At 45.6% G+C, this 21617-nt stretch overlaps 1 long non-coding RNA gene across 1 annotated transcript; it reads right to left on the bottom strand.

Annotated features, from left to right (window-relative positions):
- Positions 1 to 349: 349 nt before the first annotated feature.
- LOC146201514 (uncharacterized) lies at positions 350 to 5560 on the bottom strand. Its single transcript, XR_014703544.1, has 2 exons — positions 5135 to 5560; positions 350 to 2730 (listed from the first exon to the last, which is right to left on the bottom strand). It is a non-coding gene; the product is annotated as an uncharacterized LOC146201514 (long non-coding RNA).
- Between the last annotated feature and the right edge of the window lie 16057 nt (positions 5561 to 21617).

Genomic DNA, 21617 nt, shown 5'->3' with positions numbered 1-21617 from the left:
TGCCTAACTTCAGCTGCATAGCCACAGTTATCCCCGAGTATAGTGATGTGCTACCGTGATCAAGACTTGTAGAACTGAAAACTGAAAGTAACAAAGGGGTATGGCATGATTAAAATATCTATGGTGTCCAGGTGAATAGCACGCTGCACTCCAGGGTTGCTGACGGCGCATTTACTTATTTTTTATTTATCGCATACTGCGGACCAAACATGGTCCAAGCAGGAGAGGCACGGTATAAAAGAAAGTACAAAAAAACTGACCCTTGACAGCATTGGTATTGACAGAACACGCACAAAAAAGAAAAAAAAAAAACGAACAATGGATACTTATACAAAACTAAATGGGGTGAAATCATGCATCAAAATTTTATATTTAAAAAAAAAACAGTAGTTAGTGACCCATAAATATGATACTTCTGCTATTATGAGAACTCCACAGCTATGTAAATTGCATGAAGAAAGTGAACCTATGGATAGCTTGCACTGACAACTCACTAGGCACCCACTGGTGAACCAAAAGTACAACAAAAATCTGTCTAATTTGCATTCACCATCTTCATCATGAAGGTATTGCAGACACTAAGCACAGTTCACCATCATAGCACTTATGATATCATATCCAAGCCATCTATAAAAGTTACCCAGATTGTCACATGAACATTTCAGCAGAGATATGACTTTCCAAGGGTCATATTATGACACTGACCAAATTCTCATGAAAAAAAAAAAAAATAATAAGACCAAATCAGCACCTTTCTCGGTGCATGGGCGTGAGATATGCTTTTACACTTCTTTTCGTCGACTGCTACTGTTTCAGGGAAAGGGGTCATCAAACTAAGTAACCTGAGTAGAGTTGCAAACAACGAAATTTAGGAGTGTGGTGAGGGGCAGACTTTGTGGCATTGCGAAGGTACTCTACTAATGCTAACAGTAGGCAGCCTTGATTTGATCATGGGGTTCAACATACCAAAGAAACTTTGACTTCGAGGGTCAGCCATTGTAGACAGCTCTGGATAATTTCGACCATCTACGCTTCTTTAATGTGCACTGACACTATAAAGCACATGGGCACCTAGCATTTTTCCACCATCGAAATGTAATCATCCCAGCTAAGACCGAGCCCGCGTCACCCAGCTCACTAGACAAATGTCTAAACGCTGAAGCTGCCACAGTAGGGTGTAGGCAGCCTTGAGGCAGGGTTACATTTGCAGGCATGTTTTGTACAAGCCAAGCTTATATAAGCTAGGTATGGCCAAGCTGTGGCTCATGAGTAGCATGAGGCTCCTTGCAAAGTCCAGGTGCAGTTCACGACTGCTTGGCACCTGTCCAACTCTCACCATTCACAGTATTTCTGCATCTACAGCCAGCTTCTTTTTATTTTTTAGGAAAAAACAAAACAAAAATACAGCCAGCTCCTCTGTTCTTTCTCCTTTAAGTTCCAAACGACCTATTGTTTAGAATTCTTTTGAACAACGAAACAATATGCCACCCTTATGGACATACATCTAACAGAGCTGCTCACGACTGTAACCATGCTCATTCGAGAATTTCAATATGCTTGCTTTACAAATGGGGCAGTAGAGGCATATTAACAATCGTGGCATGAGTTCTTCACTGTGACCACCAGCTTTGTTAAATGAAAAAAAAAAAGTCATTCTTATCATTTACTTTGCTCTTTGTAAAATGTTGCCTTTTTAGTCAAGAGTTCTCATTAAAGGTATGGCAGCAGTTGTGTAGGACCATAGCTAAAGAGCTGTCTGACATATGCCCGCATTGTGTTAGCTTGCTCGTACATTGAACTGAGCCTTAGCAAGCTTCGCGGTGATGCAAAGAGATGTTTGCCCATGCTAACATCTCGGCATTTCCATAATGGCGCAGATCAGTGTCTTCACTCTACTTGTGCTATGAGCATTCCTGTCATTAGCACATATTGAAAGTAAAAAGGATGACAGCAGGCAATGCGACATATGCCAGCAGAGACACGTTCACCTGCTTTTCCTCTGCACATACAGTGAATTACAATCCCACAAGTGAAGTGGTCTGCCTGCTCCGCAAAAGAGCACCTGCATCCAGTACAGATTGTGTCCCGATTGCGTTTGGAACTCATGCCAGCGCAAGTAGGTGGTGCCCATGAACTGACAGAAGAATTGCCTGTTATTCTGTGTGCTAGCCTATGCTTCGTCTACACGTGCCAGCTGTTTTTAAACCTGTAATAGGTCTGCATTTCTCCCGCTGCTTCTTGGGATGGCAATAACATCAACAGTTTATGCCATTCTTTCGTATAGCCGAGTGCGGGCAAGCAGGGTAAAATTTCTTTGGCACTATTCTCAAATAAAAGGAAGTCGCAGTTCACCATTTTCACTGTTTCAGAGTTCAGGAATGGCTTTAAGATCATGAATAGCACATAAAGATGATTTCCGCACAAAATCTTCTAGTCACACTCCGAGCTGAGGTCTTTAAAAAAGATTATTGCACAATACTGCTACTCTTAGACTTGCTGTCCTCAAGAGTAAGCACTAGTTCATGACAGCAATTTGCATTCATAGCAGTGGCAAGTAATGATCATCTATTATGGAGCACAGAGGGCACAGTCAGCACAGCAGAGCATGCTACTGGAAATAGAAGGTGCAGCTGAACAAATACTCAAGCAAACTTCTAGCCGGTTCTGTTGATTTCGGAAGAACAATCCACTGCTCCAGGGACCGATCTTGGCTCAGCAATCGCTCCCCATCTGCATTGGGAAGATGGGACTTGTGTTCCGGATCTGCATTTGGAATACAGTTACTCCAAAAAGAGCAGAAAATAATGTTCTGTAAGTCACTAAACCCTATGATTGGAATTGACCATTAGTAAAGTCTTGTCATCTATCACCTCGATCTGCTCATAATTTAAGTAGCATTATAAAAGTCTGCGATTCTGCAGGAACCTCTGATCTCACACCAAGAATTCAGTGCCCATAACAGGCACAACGCGCATCTAGAGATGCCAGGTAATGTAACTCGAAAGAAATGTTATGCTAACTGTTCTTTACCTACTAAGAGAGCAAACAGTATTTCTGTCATCGAACCTTCTTTTAAACAACTATTTCATGGCAATGGCAAAAGGCATTTCGAGTCAACTGGAGGTCTAACCTAGTACAGTGGCGATGAACGAGCCCCTGAGCCTGCCATGTGCCAAGGCATAAATGCACTTCACTGCAATGTACGAGTAAACAAGTGGAAGGCTGGAAGCTTGAACAATCTGTTTCCAGTAAACAGTGACGTTTGGGTGGTTAGGTTGGAATACCAAGCAAGCACTCTGCCCATAGCTTCATCTACTAGATTTCCTCTCAAAGGTATAACCAGCAAACAATGTCTGCAACTTAAGCCAGGAGTACAATCCCAGCATGTTCTGAAGACTTCGATCATCACATTGACTTTTTAATCATGCCAGTCACCTCAACATCAAATCAAAGCAATATATGTGGCAGCTTATGGAACCCTCGCAGATACAAAACACACCGAGAAATGCAAGCCAGTCAGTCTAAAGCCAGCCTATCATCAGCATATTGTTCATGGCCTTCACAGTGCCACCAAGTTTGCTCCCTGACCACCCTATGAACATGCAGTGTTTGCACCCCAACTCGGGTTACACAAAATGTGGCGGCTCTTTAAACAAAATAGGAGCAGTGCACCAAGAAAGGCAAAAGTTCGTCCCTAGCTCCCATTATGTCAACTGAAGAATGTGCAAAGTCGGACAAGAAATATGGATTTCTGAAAACATGTATTCTGTATAGAAATATGAGTGATACCTAGGAATCTAGGAAGATAGTGGTACCAGTGCAGTAAGCAGTCTGCCCCTTGTGCATCATGAAGGGCCAATGCTCTCGAACTTCCAAACCTTTCATCATGCCAAAACATGCTCACCCGATCAATTATGAATTGTGAAAGGCTACACACTCTAAAGTGGAAACAGTTCCATGCAAAAAAAGTAAAAAGAAGCCAAATGCAGAATGTGATGTGACTGTTCAAACAATGTCTGGAAGTGCATGTGGCAACCAAGCAATTCATAAATGTGGTAGCCATTCATAATCTAGATCCAGACACAACACTAACTCCATATCAACTCTACCGTTGCTTCTACAAAACATGCATAAATTTAAACGAAAACACCACAACTGAATGATACTTTAATCAAAGGCTTGTTTTGCTTGGAATTCTGCATGCACTCTTCATTTTGAAACTTGCATGAATTTCATATTCTCACATCTGTGATGAATCAGTGGTATACTGAGTACGGAAAAACTGCACATTCTGATTCACATTTCATATTAGAGAAGATGCCAATGGGGCATCTCAGCACTAAGTCAGATTTTTTTCGCTTCATTTGTAAATAATTAAACAAGAAAATCAATACTATTGGTACTGTTGAATGCATAATTACCTTTACACCTTACTGACATGTCTGGACTGAAAGTCTGAGTTTGGTGTCTTTTATATGCGCTTAGTAGTTTTTGGGGATTACTTCAGTCACGACCAAAGTATGAAAAAGAAAATATCAAGCCCAATAAAAATAGCTAAAAACGTTTTTTTTTTTTTTTTTTTCCCTTCTACTACCCAAGGCTCGACAATGGAGTTTAAGTACGGTTGCTGCTGAATCATACTGCCGTCGCATGTTCGCCGGCTCCATACCTCGTAATCCGCAATATTTATGGAACATATGAATAATTCTAGCCCTGTAGTAACGCAGGTAGGTTTTACCGCTTATTCAATCCGTGTAGTTGCAACTGCACAAGCGCCGGATCTTCAACTGCAGCGCAACATAAGGCCCGGGTCGAGGCACTTGGAACTGGCCCATTCTAAATTCTTGCCGAAGGCTGAATTGCAGTAGGCGCCAGCATCGTGCACCCCGCAATGGTCTTACGAGTGATGATTTGTACGGCATATTCTACTCTGAGCGTGCAGCCCCTGGCACTAACTGTCTCTTTTCCTAGACACAGCAAACGCATTCACCCTTCCCTCGTCAAAAACAAACTACCGTATGTTATAATGACATGCGCGTCTTGATGTTTACGAACTAGCGCTGTGTTGGCATGCATCATCAGTTCTGCGCGAAGTTTTTAGGAGAATGTACAGGGAAGATGGAAATTAACTTACCTCCGAGATGTCATATGTATGCCGGGTGGTGGCCGCCCTCCAATAGTCCCGTCGTCAGCGCAGTGTTTGCAGTGAGAGCGCACAAAGGAAACGCACTACCTGTCGGGCACGCGAGCACACTTTTTGCACAGGTATTCACACAACCTTACCACGCTTCTGCACATCGCACGAGCTATTTTGTTGAGCTCTGTGCCTCGTATATCTCGAAATAATGAAGCCGCAAGCAGCAAGGTCCCCAACAGCACACAAGAGAAAAAGGCGCGACTAAAGTAGGGGCTTTAGGCGCGACGACACTCTAACGCCACCTACTCATAATGGCTACGGCTAGCACTTCGATCCGCTTCGGCTGCCTCGTCTGGTTTCGACTTGTTTCGGTTTCGGAAGTCGCTGACCTAACGACTTTGCTGCTCGCCGAACAGTGGCAAGCACGATGTCGGGCGTCTACGCGCTAACACTGCATGTTTGTCGTGTATACGCGCCTGTAGTTTGTACATTCAAAAATTAGCAGTGCTAGCGAAAGACCACCGTGAGTTTCGCTTCTTTTCTCGCGATGCTGGACAAACTAACTGCGTGCTTTGCTTGTCATGGACGTTAGGTTGACGGCGGTCTGTGGTTCGGCGAATCGGAGCTTTGGCCCAAATTCATTGCCATGTTCCTTGCGAAAACTCCTGTTCATAAACAGTTACAGTGGCAATTGTTTGTTTGTTAATATTGAAAGAATATACGGCGTTTTACAGATCAAGTGATTTGTTTGGAAACAGAAGATGCTGAATTGTGCTCGCTCATAAAAAACAGTGGGCGAGCCCAATTCGGCTCGCCCGCTGTTCCTTTATAGGCGCCACATCTATGGCTGTCAGCTCCAACTGGTCACCTGAGAGCGATCATTTCTTGTGTGATATGTGCCTCACTACTTCAGTGTTTAACCCTTAAATGGTGACGAAATTTTTTAATGCCTGTAGCTTATAGCAAAAGCAAGGACAGTGGGGTGAAAGCCTGAACTCTCAATCAGGAAAGATATGCGATATGCAAAAATAGCTTACCGGTCAAGCTTCAAGTGAAGGCAGTGTGGGGTGTTTGCACGCTCTTTACTTCAATTAAGAAACTGACCATACAAATATTTCAACTTATCTCTGTGGCCTACAGCATACAGTAAAGAAGCTAAAGCAATCAAGCTGCTCTTTCCATGCAGCATACTGATTATGCACTGCTGGTGGAAACTGCACAACATATATTCATGGAGTTGCACGTGCAGCTTTCCTCAATGCATCTCGCGTGACGCAGCCTACAGTTACACTGAAAAATATGCCATCTAAGATACATTTCCTTGCAATATGATGATTCAGCATATATGTGTATAGTGTGCATAGCTTCAAGATGCAACACATACTGTTGGTATCACCTCTCATAAAGTACTAGGATTTGTGTATCTCTTCATTAGTCTAAGATCACCGATTCAATCCTTTCTTTTTTTTCTTTTTATTTGACATTGAGACGGACAACATTTGCAAGTGTCATTACGCAGCAGAAAGCTTCAATTCAGAGTAGTGCAGTTTAGCAAATTTTTGCTATAGTCTCAGGAAACTTAAAAATGGTGTATATAGGTGTAGATGTGCAAGTCAAAACTCAAAAGGCTGTAGGAGCTGTTTTGCTCAGCCTATCCTTGTGCTGAAAAAGAGAGTCAGGCTGGTTGGTTATAATGAGTCGATTGAGTGAACAGTGCTCTAAGATAGTAAGGGAGATAAAGAAGCAGAATTGTTGTCATCTTCTCTCCCATCCCATCTGTTAGTGCTGTTCAGTCGTTTAAGAATTGTCTTTCTGTGGTCTTTACAAGTGAATATGAGCTCGTGAAGTTTAGTACTGGAGTTGGCTTTCACATTTCTGCTATCACATTTGCTTTTCCTTCTACAGATGAAACTCGAAGCCAGTTCTTCATACAAACTTGTGATGCCTAAAGGTGGTAATAGTGTGCAGTTATAGTGAGTTGCCTCCATTCATATGCAAAACACAATGTAAGGGAGATTTTGATCGCCAGTTTGACCGTCATCTACTTGGCAGGCAACACATCAATGTTGTGCACACAGCCTTTGTCGTGCATCTATGGCTTCGTCCAACTTTCAGAAACGAATGGTTGAAAGAGAAGCAAATGATGCTATTAGATCTAGTTGAAGTATCTCGCTTTTGACATTGTTTTACAGTGAGCTCGATATGTCGAGTAGTTGCTCAGCGTGCATGTTGTCATATAAAGATTTCTGCATAATGAAAGGAAGCAAGCACTTTTCTACTAATGTTGAAAATGTGCTGCAAGCCAAGACCAAAATTGTGAAATATGAAAAAGTGTACCTGTAGCAAATAATCATGAAGTAATCATTATATGAAAGCTCTAACTTTGACCTCTTTCATATTGGAAGGACCTACACAGTCTCAACGACTAATTTTTTAGCATGCAAGCATGTACACGGCCACGTAGTTTGCATGCTCTCTTAGAGCATCTGTTCACGCACTGGCTCCATGTGCTTCTGCAAGCTCGCACAAATACGTGACCAGCTCATTCTCATTCAATCTTGCACAGTGGCTGTGCGTGCTTCTGTGAGCTCGCTCATGGGCTCATTCAAACTCACAAGAACTTGTACAATCTCATGCGTTCCTGCACAGTGGCTCTACGTGCTCTCATAAATCCACGTTTAATCTCCCAAGAACTCACATATTCTTATACATTCTCATTCACTCTCACACTTTCTTGTACAGCTCACATACAGTTTTTTCAGTAGGGTAGTTTGGAAATCTTGCTGCAAAGCAGAAGTGAGCCGGCATCACTATGGCATCTCTCATTATATGACTCACTTTGGGGACGTTAAACCACATAAACCAAACGAAACAAAAAGTTTGTGCTTGTTGCTGTTGGCAACTTGATGTGAGCCCGTTTGTTTCTTTTCACCACTGTTTAAAGGAATAAACCAGAAACAAGGAATAAATTAGTCTAAGAATAAACACTCAAGAAATGCTTACGAGAGAATTGAAACAATTGGCTCTGTTGGTAATAAGAATTGTGTTGAGGTATTGACAGCATTAGCATACTGGGTGCACAAGATGCGCTGGTACACTGTTATGAGTCATAGAAAACAAGTTAGGAAAGCTCGTCAGTGTGCTGTCGTTTAAAGGTTTTTAATAAAACTCCATTTTGCGAGTTTTTAGTGCGGTGAATTTTATTATATACACGACATAAATTTATAGGCGGCGCGTCGTTGGCTTTAACCACCGTTCGGGGCCAGACGGAGTAGCCGGGCCCGGTTTGATCCAGAGGGATGTTTCGTGTCAGCTGATTAGTTGTTGGATGTGCGCAGCTTCTGGTCACGGGTGGCGGCGGGTCGTTGGCTCTAGCCATAGCGTGTGTGCCCTCAAGGACGCCGGGCGAGTCCACTTCGATGCTTCGCTCCTGCTGACAACCCGGCTGCACGGAGCTACTGTGAGAGACGCTGGGCCTGATTTGATCCGTCTCTTAACGCTAACTGTGGCACGTTCGGCTATACAGGCAACGCAGGAGGTGGGGAAGGTGGGTCTTTGGGCACGGGACCTGTTGACATCATGGGTTCAGGCTGATGAGGGCATATTTTTTCGTGATTCTTCAAATCCCAGGAATATACGAAGTGTGACGCCGAATAAGGGCATGGGACCTTTTCGGGCTGGTTCTTACGGCACTTAAAAATGTGAATACTTAAACGGCTGTGTCGTCACTTATCTTGGGGGTTCAGCGGACGTGTAAAAATATGGTAAAAATTCCCCGTGCATTGCGTTGCTTCATGAAGCCTCCGTAGGAGGCAAGGTACATCTCGTAGAAGCCAGGAAGCCAATGCGCTCCGCGGTAGCCACGCTGGGTGTCTCGAAGGGGATTGCCCTTGGCTGGTCCACCTGAGGCCGCTGGCACTATTCTTCAGGTGGTGTTGCCTGCATAATAATATTCACTCAAATTAGCACGTGCCGTCATGTTCCGCCCGGATGCAAATGACGTTGAATCTTTTCCCTATGGTTTGTTTCGGACAATTCTCACGTCTTCGTACTGACGTTTAACCGTCTGGCCAAATTACTTGCTATTTCCCTATGTAGACAATCACGCAATGCTTCCGCATGAACCTTGGCATTAATATGGAACCGAGCGCTCCTTAACTAGGTGTAATATCAACATACCATTGTTTTTTTTAGGGAAGCAAGCACAAATCTAAAAAAGCAGGCAGCAAGCTAAACAGCGCGTTGGCACACGACATTGAGAAAAATGTTCAAAGAAATAGATGCAATATCCTAGAAAAGTTCTTCCACATGCGCATTTCCAAGACAAGTGTGAAAAAACAATCTTGTACCTACAGTTCACAATACATGTTGAAAAAACAATCTTGTACCTACAGTTCACAATACATGTACCGCGCCAGCATATATGTACTAAATGAATATCTCAAAGCTTCCTCGGTCATTTTCCCGAGGCGCTTGGTCCATAATACTGTTACATTAGGCGGTGCATGCACTGATATGCGCAAAAGAAGGAAGAAGAAGAATCTAGTGAGTTTTGGAGAAGACTATGTTCGAGCAGTGTCGGTTGGTGCCTGGTTGACGCTGCTGTGTTTCTGTGTGCTGTGTCATCTTGGAATAATCTCTTTGCCTTACCTTGCCACGTATCAATATTTTAAAACTGAATCAGCTGAGTGCAACGCATCAACATTTTGTTCAGTGTATAATTAAGATGTCGAGTACATATTCCGTGACAAAATTAAAAGTTGTTTTTAGTAAACGCTAAGTATTTATGATCACCACGAAGTTCCTTTCGTATACGTGTACGTGTAAAGAAGGGTTACAGGCGAGCACAGAACGCGCGCACAAAACGAGAAAAAAAAAAACCGATGCAATCGTCGCCGAGCAGGTAGAAGTGCGGAACGACTCGCATGAGCAAACACCTACACCGTAAATAAACTACTGCACCTTCGTGAAAGCAAAAGACGCGCAGAAGCAGGTTTAACACGCACGCACAACACCAACAGATTGCCGTATTCTGAAGAGAGAAAACTGCGTCATCTGCTCAGGTGGCACCCTCCCGACAAGCAGCGCCCTCTGCCGCTAACGATTGGCTTTCATTGCAAAAAACGCCATTCTCGGCCATAGGGAAGCGCGGGCGCTCGTCACACTAGCCAGTATATTCTAGGCACTATAGTATGGGGCAGTTTGGCCGCAGAAATGTGATTAGCGTAAAAATAAACGCTTAATCAAGCACGGAATGTCGCTTTTTTGTGAGTATACCACCTACTCTCGGATCGTTGTGTGTTTGTTTGCTCCCTGGAGTGAAATTTGTAAAAATAAAAAAGAAAACCGTGCCGCTGGTATCCGAGCAGGCATTCCGAAGTATCTCCGTTCATTCGAGCGAGCCAAATCTTGCGCACCTATGTACGCTTTCTACATTTAGCACAGTAGCATTCGAATGAGCACTTTCGGGATTTTACCACAAGAGACAGCGTCGCTTCTCTCACGTACCTCGCTCTGCGGTTATTTCCGCTCGCTGCTGCATTTGCTTTCGCATCGAGGAATCCGCAGCGGCGCTCGCGCCACTTCGTCGTTCCATGTATCTCGAGCTGGGCGTCGCGTCGGCGCGGCAGTTTTCGACGCGCGAAAATCGTGGAAAAAAACGCCGCATGTGTTCCGGCCTTAACCGGGAGGCCGACTAAGCCTTGGCAGCCATGTTGAGGCTGGGTGGATACGGCAAATACTAGTTTACAATTAAGTGCCTGATCCCCTTCCGTTCGAAATACCGCAGATGTGAAATTGAGCGTCTTATTAAAGTTCATTTCTGCAATAAAGAAACGGCAATCGTAAACTTACTCTGGCGATGCAATTGGATTGCTTAAGATGAAATCGGAAGAGCAAAACCATCTCCATCATGGCGCAAAAATGCGAAATAGTACGGTACGTGCTCTATTCAATTTTACTTTTATAATAAGATTCGCTTCTGCAATTAAGACATTGCAATCGTGGAGTAACTTTAGCGATGGATTTGCATTGCTACAAGGTAAAACCAGAAGATCGAAGCGGTAAAAAAATGGAAGTTCAACTTACATTACTCGCCCTCCGTCGTAACGCTGTTAAGACGGTTCCGTGCGCATCGGTATTTATAGACAAACACCGATCTGTGACGTAAGCACGATGCGGTGGCGCTTCTATCGCCAGCGTGGTCCGACTGGGGGTGAAAAATAGGCTTAGTGCCCATAGGAATACATTGAAGCGAAATATTCCATAAAGCAGTTTTCTAATTTCACGGGTCATCTGTGATGTCGTTATTCGGCACAGATCCAACCATAAACGCCCTGGAATAGACCGAGGAAGTGTGAAATCTCATTACCAAGGCAAAGTATTTTTAAAACACCGCGAAACGTACCGGGATGCGAGTGAGAGGGCGACCCATAGAAATACATGCAAACACAACGTACCGCAGCATTTTGCTCGGTTCATTAGCGTTGAACCCTTCTCATTTTGTAGGGGGGGGGGGGGGGACGTCTTGTACGACGCCCCGACGTCATGTTGCATGACACACTACATTCTCTTGCAAGTAATGCAAGTCTGACGACTTGCGGGACCGCTCACAGCACGATAAACTGACTGCGCACAGTTGCAGACGACCATGCACCCTCCGTTGTCGCTAGCAGACGCTCCGGAGCTGGAGGCGGCCGCGGTGGGTATCGCCAGATACGCTGTCGTCTGCTGCAATGCGCGAATCTCGTTCGGTTCATATTGTCGTATGGCGTTTGACAACTGCTTTTTAAATGTAATTCTGTCTGGCGCGTATCACTGGAGCGACAGTATTATTAAGCTTATTTACCCTATAAGCGGCAGCATATCAGACTGTAAGCAAAACTGCGCGATTCGCTACACCCAGCTTGCCTTTTGGCGCTGTCTGGATTCATAACACAGGTTATTCGGGGAGTTTTAAAAGTAGACTGCCTCCGTAATGACGCACCCTACTTTATCACACACTTCTTCAAAGCGCTGGTCAACGTTTGATGACCGGCCACCAATTCTGATGCTCTGTGAAATGAGAAAAATGCTCCGGTAAGTTGTGTTTACATGTATTTCTACGGGTCGCCCTCCCAACACCCATACGTTTCGCGGTATTTTAAAAATACTTCGCCTCGTTAATGAGATTTCATACTTTCGTGATGTGTTCTAGGATGTTCATAGTTGCTTTGTACTGAATAACTACATCACAGGTGCCCTGTGAAATGAGAAAACTGCTTAAAATATTTCGGTTCCATGTATTCCTATGGGCGCTAACGCTATTTTTCACCCCCAGTCGGCTGCGACGCCGCGAGCGCCCCCTTTGTTTGTAAACATGGTGTTGGTCTATACATGAAAGCGAAACATTCCAAAGCAGTTTTCTAATTTCACGGGTCATCTGTGATGTCGTTATTCGGTACAGAGCAACCATGAAAATCGTAGAACAGATCACGAAAGTATGAAATCTTATTAACGAGGCGAAGTATTTTTAAAACACCGCGAAACGTATGCGGGTGCGAGTGGAGAGGAAACAGAACTTACCGCAACATATTTTACTCGGTTCAGCAGCGTTGAACCCTTCTCATTTTTTGGTGAACGTCTTGTATCACGCTCCCACATCATGCTGCATGGCATACTACATTCCCTTGCAAGTACTGCAAGTCTGACGACTTGCGGGACCGTTCACAGCCCGATAAACTGACCGCGCACAATTGCAGACGGCAATGCACCACCGGCGCTGTCACTAGCAGACGCTCCGGATCTAGTTCACTGTACTCCGGAGCTGGAGGCGGCCGCGGTGGATATCGCCAGCTACACTGTCGTCTGCTGCAATGCGCGAATCTCGTTCGGTTCATATTGTCGTATGGCGTTTGACAACTGCTTTTTAGATGTAATTCTGTCTAGCACGTATCACTGGAGTGACAATGATCAAGCCTATTTACCCTATGCGGCAGCATATCAGACTGTAAGCAAAACTGCGCGATTCGCTACACCCAGCTTGCCTTTTGGCGGTGTCTGGATTCATAACACAGGTTATTCGGAGAGTTTTAAAAGTAGACTGCCTCCGTAATGACGCACCATACTTTATAACACACTTCTTCAAAGCGCCGGTCAACGTTTAATGACCGGCCACCACTTCTGGTGCTCTCCGAAATGAGAAAAATGTTCCGGTAAGTTGTGTTTACATGTATTGCTACGAGAGGGAGCCCGGACCAGCAAAGCTTTGCCAGGCTTAATCCAATTTAATATAAAAGAAAAGGAGCTAAACGCCCAAAATAAAAAAAAAATAATTTAGATGAAAAAAAAACGTAGACATAAAAATGTAAAAAATGTACATTAAAGATACAAAAGGAAACAAAGATCACAACTGCCTAGTTACAATAGATATATGAAATGGAAAAAGGATAAAGAAAGAAAAAGCGAAAGAAAAGCACAAAAAGATAAAGAAGTCCAGGAAAGAAGGAAGCAGAGAAGAAAATGTCCGTGGGTAGCCAAAAACTGCAAAAGAAGAGAGAAGAGAAATATAAAAATTGTGCATTAAGGATTAGCCAATTAGCAAAAAATATAACTTTAAAGTGAATATGCGAAACACACTTCAGCCTAGAAAAAATAAATATATGTATATAAAGAGGTTACCAAAGTCTGCAATGAAATGAGAAAAAATAGTATTGAAAAACGTCGCGAATACGAACCGGTGTGACATGATTGCACCGTCACTACGTTGCGGCGAAGCATTCGGCACAACTAGCGGCTGCGGGCGTGGCATTCCTACTCCTTCGCCGCGTCGCGGCGATGTACTAGGCGCCACCAGCCATCAGCTGCTATGGGCGGACATGCCTAACGACAGAGGACGACGTGCACTATCGGTGCCCACCGAAGACGACGTGTCCACGGCCACTCACGCACCACTGACCGTACCTGTGCACAGCAGTAGCAACGCACTGGTCAACGACAGTCAGCCCACCGAATGGCTAGATACTGGAGGTGAACTGATGAATCAAACCATCTATCTTCCTTTTTCTTGGGTGGACAACTGACATGGCTCATCGGGCGTGCCGCCTAACACACTCGCCATCGCTTGCACTGAATCGATGTAAATAAAATGAGCACATAATTGGTCATTTCAAGAAAACTGTCAGTTTTTACAATACCAGCGCGCATGCCCACACGGGTAGTTCGGACGCCCTTAAGTTTTGCGTGAACTTTTTTTTGTGTCTGCGATACCCGTCTGTTTTAAAGCAGAAGCTTTGCTTGCCTTGCAGGTGCCAAGTACTTTGGCGGGCAGAATTTACCTCACCTGCTCCCTCTTGGCAAGTGCTGCGCGCTGAGCGGGTGGAGCTCGCTTCATTTTCTACTTCGCGCAACTGGCAAACTATTCGCAACGGTACATATCGGCACAAATATACAACGTTGTCTGACACAGCCTATCAGTCTCCTGCCTGCCCTTTCCCTGCACCGCCGCCGATGGCTATCTGGCTCACCTTGCCCTTCAAAATCCTTCGACACCGTCGCGTCGTCTAGACCCGGTTGTGGTTCCCTTGTGGTTCGCAGATAGCCGTGGAGTAGTCATGTCTTAAACCCAGTGCTTCGGCTTCGTTTCCTTGACGTTCGCAGAGCGTCTTAATTCCAACAGCTTAATTCCAAAATCAACGTTTACGCGCCGTAAGATGCTGTAAAGTTGTTTGCTTTTTGCCACTAAAAAGCTGCATGTGTGTGGGCGCGCGTGTGTGTGCAAATAACTGATGCGCAGGTACTCAATATATTTGAGGCCCCGCATAAGGTTTTCATTGTAGTGAGGAAGCAATCACAATCCCTGCAGCGCGCTGCGAAGAAGCAGACTCGCGACTCTGAAGTCCCGGCGTCGCTTCGAATACCAGCCCTAACCCCGCCAGACCACCGGAAGAAAGAGAACGAAAGCAAAAACTGCGAACGCACAAAATCTGCGCTCACTCATTCCCCCGGGGAAGGAAAATTCTGTTTACTGCTTGAAGCCATGGGGGAGGGGAGAAGACTGTGTTGGAGGAGGAGCCATGGTGTGGACAAACCCTCAACAAAACTGCCGCGAGCGCTTCCTCTTACAAGGAAAAAAAAAAAAAAAAAAGGGACTCCGCGAGATACGCGTACGTGACGTGTAGGCTACGTCACCCATGTGTCACGTGATTGCGCATCGTCGACCTGCAAAAACATTCTCCCGCCAGTGATGGCCCTCCGCTAGTGTGGCCATGCCGAGGCAGTTGTCGACTTCTATGTTGTTTAGAAGACAGTCCAGACAGAGGTCGCGCGCCTCATCCATAAGCAGCATATCGGCGTCGGCCAGCACCTAGGTCACATTGTCGTTGTCAATGCGCACCTACAGCAATAATTACCGTAGAGTTAATTCTCTCGCTGGTAAAAACAGTTTCTCGCGATTTGCGCCTCCTGTGCATTAGAGAATGTTGTCTTTCATGGGATCGTAATGCAGGCTGGCTACATAGCGCCGCGAGCCAGTAATCTGATTCCGGGGAACACCTGACCGTTCTGAAAATGACGAACACTTCGTTTTCAAATCTCACGTCTACACCACAGCTCTTGTCACACGGAACGCCTCCGCAGAAACAGTTTTTTTTTTTTTGGTAATCCACACCCTTTCTTCTTGAGCGAACTTGATCCTTAGAAGCTCTCTTCAAGCATTGTTAAGCATTGTCATTCTAGCACTGTCAAATCTATTACTTTGAGAGACAGGCAAAATATGAGTAAATTTTCAGTTCAGTTGAAAAAAAAAAAGGGATATTTAGTTTTTCCCACGAAAATTGAAAATTTGCAAAAAATAAACACACGTTTAGAAGAGCGTGGACTCATTACCTATATTGCACGAATGACTATCAGACTGCGGATAAATAAATTTAGTCCGTGACTATTGTATCAAATGCATGTGACAAGCGCCAATTAGTTGCAACAGTTGCTAGTGCATGCGTCAAGCCGGGACTAATGCCACTATCATATCTCTTCCAAGGATTTTCACTTGCGCATCTCACCAGCGCCGTACAACGCAGTGTGAGGACTCTTGCCTGTTGCGATTTATCACTAAAACAGTTCTGTTGGCTGAGCAGCGAGAAACTTATGTGTGCCTCGCCATGGACCCATCCGTTAAGAGAACCGCTCAACGAACTCATTCTTCAAGGAATCATTTACACCATGCTTCACTCGCGTGCACTTCGAGTCAGCCAAGCTCCGCGCTGAAGGTATTGAGAAGCCACTACGACGCGGTTCAGGTGTTCACAAACGAAAAGCGACAGATATAGCGCCTTTATTTCCCTGTAAAACAATCATTATTATCATTGTTATTATTACAGTACTTGCATATTGCCCGCTTTTTAAACATAAAATGCTTTTAGTTCTCGCGGCCGGTGCCCTTGAGGGGATGTAGGCAACATTCAAGCAGCGATTTCCTTTCATCTGGGCGCCGCAACAGAACATACTGGCACCGACCGATCGCTCTCTGAGGACTCCGCGTCCTCCCTTGCCACACGCGCGTAGAACGCCGCTCGACGTTGGCCCTTTAAGAGGATGCAGCTCGAAGGGTGTTCCGAGATTTTGTCTGTCACTGCGTTGCGGCGTCAGCTCATGGCATTTATCTCATAAGCAGACGGTTGTACATGGAGCACTCGTACGCGCTGCTTGTCCGTTTCTTATTAGGCCGGCGTCCCTCGTGACCATCGTTCTGAATTTTCACTCCACCACTATCCGAGGTGGTGTTGTTAATAAACCTCTAAAGCGACAGCAGCCCATTACCCGAAACTCTGGTCGCGACGTGTGGTTTGATGGCACCCTAAAAAGCTTTCATGTGTCCACAGAAACAAGTATGAGAGGAACCGCGCTTTTCCTTTTCTGTGAATCAATTAGGGCGAAAACCTTTCTAGGTTCATGGTGAAAATCTCACGTCGGCGAGATGTGTCAGCGAGGTTTTGATTGTGAAAGATACGGCGTTTTTCCTTTCCTGTAAACCAATTTTAGGAACTCAGAGCCCTTTAATGCGTTCAGCGAAACGCTGGTTCTGTTCGACAATGGGCTCGCGACGTACGCAGCAGCGTTAATAATAATTGGTTAACAAGAAAAGAAGGGCACAGTTTGTCACACTTGTTCTTTGGACACCTGAACAGCGCCGTGATGAAAGGGAGGAAGATGGAAGTGGGAGCGGAAAGAGAGAAAGGGGTGTCATAGTGGAGGGCTTCGGAGTTTTTGCGACCACCTGAAGATCTATAGCGTGTACTGGCATCGCACAGCACACGGAGGCCTCTTCGTTTCACCTCCATAGAAACGCAGTCGACAGCGATCGGAATCAGTTACGGGTACTCCGGAACAGTAGACGGGCACCTTTACCACTGCACCAAGACAGCGGGGCAATGTACAGCAGCAACCCTCAGGCTTTCGCACTTCTCCACGGCCGATGCTGCAGTGCTCTAGGAATATTTATATATATGTAAGCAATTGTATGGCTATGTAGGCGGGTTTCGCATGGACGTGACATTGTCGAAGCATGTAAAAGAGGAACTAGTTCATATATAGAAAAAGAATGGTACCATCAGATAGAGCGTCAAGAAAAGATGTGCAAGTGACAGAATGGTTGATGTGAGCTTATGAGGTAAATTATTAGAGCCAATTAGTGTGTAACTCCGATCGAAGATGGCCGCCAGCCACGTCCGGTTTCGCTTCTCAGCTGCCAGTCACGTGTCTCAGTGGAATGCTCCCTGTCGTTTCTTTGAATGCAGCAGAGTTCACCGGCGTTCTGAAATCGGTGTACTGTAAGGGAAAGGCGCAGTATCTCTTACTCGCGGAACCAAGCAACACGCAGTAGCTGTCACTTGTTTCTGTGAACACCTAACCTGCGCCGTAAGGGAAAGCAGGAAGTGCGAGTGAAATTGAAAAGAGGGAAAAGGGAACCGGTAGTGGAGGGCTGCGGAGTATTTTCGACCACATTGGGATCTTTGACGTGCTCTGACATCGCATAGCAGACGGATGCATCTTCGTTTCGCCATTGAAACGAAGCTGCCGGTGCTCGGTACCGATCCTGGGTACTCTGGCACAGTAGTCAGGCCTCTTAACCACCGCGCCATCGTGGCAAGACGAGAATAAGGTAGGAAACGTTTTGCGGAAATCGATCCGTTTGAGAGGTACACGCCACAGCCCGCCCCTGCCGAAAACGCAACGATTATGCAGCCTCTCGCGGAGGTGACAAGCCGCAACCGGCCGCAACTGCTTTCCTAAGGCCGCGCAATTGCAGGCGATTGCTTCGAAGCGAGAAGAAAAATCATAGAGCGACGCTGAGCACGCGGCACGTTTGAAAAAAAAGAAAGATCACTAGCGGTTCGATGATGCTGGACACCTGAATATCGAGTGGTAGCTCTGTGTAACTTGGCAGTGTGGGAAGACGCGTCGATAGGGGGGGGGGGGGGGAGTAGTAGGGTCAGGAGGTCCCATTTCCGCGTCAATACCTGATTATGTTAACTTACTGATTTGCGCTTCGACTCCATCGAAACATGGCCGTCGTGGTGGGGGCTTGAATCCGGGTGCTCCGGTAACGAGCCGAGTGTCTTAACCACCGAGTCATCGCGATGAGTCTTTTTGGTTTTGTGCCGCCTTCATCGCGCACCCGCATATTCGTCATTTTGTTCGACTTAACCGCAAGGTAAAACACTAGACGTTGTGTTCAGCCGGGTGCATCCATGGGACCTCCCTTAAGCCCACTTTCACGAAGCACGAAGCTCTTAAAGGTGAGCTAGCTCAAATGACAGAATCACTCGGCTATACTAATCTGAAGAGATCTGGGTTCGATCTCGGCAGTGGTAAACTTTCGGCGCAGGCGAGACGCAGGGCACCCATCCGCTTTCGGATATCAGTGCATGTTAAAGAATTAAATGTATTCGAAATTAACGGAGCCCTCTTAGTCGATGTAGCTTTGGAACGTTAAGCTGCATAAAAACGTAAGAACAGAGAGTGGCCGCTGCTCTCTACTCTTTCGCCGTGGCGTGGTCTGGCGACTTGAAAATCCAAAAATGAACACAAACTGAAAGCTCACAGTCAAATTGCCATGAAATTGCACTAGGCAATTTTGGGCTTCCGAAGCGAAAGCTTCAATTCGCCATATAAAGCCAACATCGCCGTGCGGACGCGGAGTCGCTGCTGCAAATGCTCTGAGCAACAGGTGCACCAAGCATGACGTTAGAGTTGCGTCACCAGTGCCGCCCACTCCGCAGCCTCGCTGCGCCGAAGGAACTGTGCGCCGCTCGGCCGGCGCAAACTACACAGCCTCGCTGCGCGCGATGCGAATGCGCAGCAGCTACAGATGCGAAGTATCTAACATGCGTGACAGATGCGTCGTGTGTTATTATTTCAGAATTAGCTGCCGCAACAGTATCTGGGGTAGTCGCTATGTATGTGTTAGCTAAATGGGCGACTAACAGGAGGTGAATAAGCTGCGAGAATAAAATGATTTACTACGTGTAACCGTGCGTGCAAGCCTTCGCGACACTCTAGGTTTAACCGGACATAAACCACAGCAAGTTTTGAAGGCGACAACCTTTGTAGGCTCATCGAACGAAATCCCGAGCACGAGATCTGTGCGCGAGATCTGTCATATTCCGCGAGATTCCCAGAAATGTGTTATTAGCTAGCGTTCCTCTCGTCTGCAATCCCACACTTGAACGCGCACCAAGGAACGCCACACGACAGGAGCCGTGGTGTACCGTCCGAACACACACCTGCCGGAGAAAGTGACAGAGACTGCGCCTTAGTTTTCCTGTAAGCCAATTGCATGTAGCACTGCAACGAACGCCGATAAGAAGGCAAATGACAGAAGGTAGGCTTTCGCCATTCGCCTCTTAACTGATATATCAGAGACCCACTCATTTTTTTCCCTCCTTTGTCCTCCACGAAAACAGAACGACGTTTTTTTTTAATAAAATGGTTCCTTTTTTTTTTCATGTCTACACATCTCTGTGACATTTCAGAAAGTGCATGGTGATGGAAAGCGCTACCATCACGCCGACTGTAGGTTTTTAAGGTAGCTGCTTGCAAAACCTAAAAGCTCAGTCTCAGCCCTGGTTGTGCTTCTTCCCCGCATTGTACGGTCCTGAACCCAGCGCAAACTTACCTCGCCTGTACAGTAGCATTTGAGGAGGACGCCCAGAGCGGTTTCCGGGACACCCTTGAGCAGCAGCTCCTTGGGTAACCGTATTCCGGGCCGAACGCCGCCCGAACGAAAGGGCTTGCCGTGCACAGGATGGACCGGTTGACCCTGAACATGGAACCATCGGCTGCGCGAATCGAGCAGTCACAGGACCTGTCGCCTCCGGGAAGGAGCGGACCTAGGAAGGTAGGCATGGCTCCCGATCGAGGTGATGACGTGTTGTTGTTGTTGTTGTCCAAATAACTTATGGCACATACCCACAGAGGGGGATCGGCCAAGAATTGGGTAGCAAAGAATTTTTTTTTTTAATATACTTGCATAAAAAAAAATATTTGAGGGGTAGAGCAAAGGAAACAAAACGGGAGATAAGTGAAATATAAAATGAAAAGTGGTAACACTCACGGGAGATTGACACTACAATTTTAGAGCAAGTTATGTTTAAATATTTAGCAAGGCAAACGATTTGAGTCCAGTAAAAAATTTTGCATGGCAGTTAACACAGACCTGTGACTGTGCCCAAGGATTGTGGCGCCAAATGATAACAATGTCGGGCTGCTTAAACTAAGGCCAAGCTGTTGCAATGGCCTTTCCATCAACTGCTTTCTCAGCGTAGTAAAGCGGCGGAAAAACAATAAAAAGTGATCTAATGTTTCTTGTTCACCGCAAAATGCGCAGACGGGAGACAGTGCCAAACCAGACCTGTAAAGATAGAAATTTAAAGGTGGGATACGGCATCGCAGCCTTGTTAGTGAAATCTCAAGTTGCCGTGAATGACATAATTTTCTATTCCAAGAATAATTTAGATGCAGGTAGTCATCAGATCTTAAAAGATGTCCATTTTTCATATTTAATAGGACGTTTCTTCGAAACCTCGCTGCGGTGATGTACGCGGTCGCCGGAAGGATAGATAATACGGGGCCATTAAGGGACTCTTTTGCCAAATTGTCAGCATATTCATTTAAAGTCACATTGCTGTGGCCTGGAACCCATACCATATGTACAATCTTCAAATGTCTAGGGATCAGGGAGACAAAGGTTTTTACTATTGCAGAATCCACCGACGAAGAGAGAGATGAACACAAGGATAGAGAGTCGGAAATTACTGCCACTTTAGAAAAAGAGGAGTCTAATTTTCGTAAAGCGAGTACCACCGCCAGAAACTCTGCCTCAAAAATTGGGGTGAAGTCCGGAAGCCGGACAGAAAAAGACCAGTCTAAATGTGGACAATATATACCCACACCCGCCTTTTCATTACTTTGAGATGCGTCAGTAGCTACAACTAAACTAGCAGAA

The sequence above is a fragment of the Amblyomma maculatum genome, chromosome 1, assembly GCF_055883805.1.
Source record: "Amblyomma maculatum isolate TAMU_Amacu chromosome 1, ASM5588380v1, whole genome shotgun sequence".
NCBI classification, from domain to species: domain Eukaryota; kingdom Metazoa; phylum Arthropoda; class Arachnida; order Ixodida; family Ixodidae; genus Amblyomma; species Amblyomma maculatum.
Note: the sequence above shows the minus strand (reverse complement) of the source record. Positions and strands in the feature narration are given on the sequence as shown.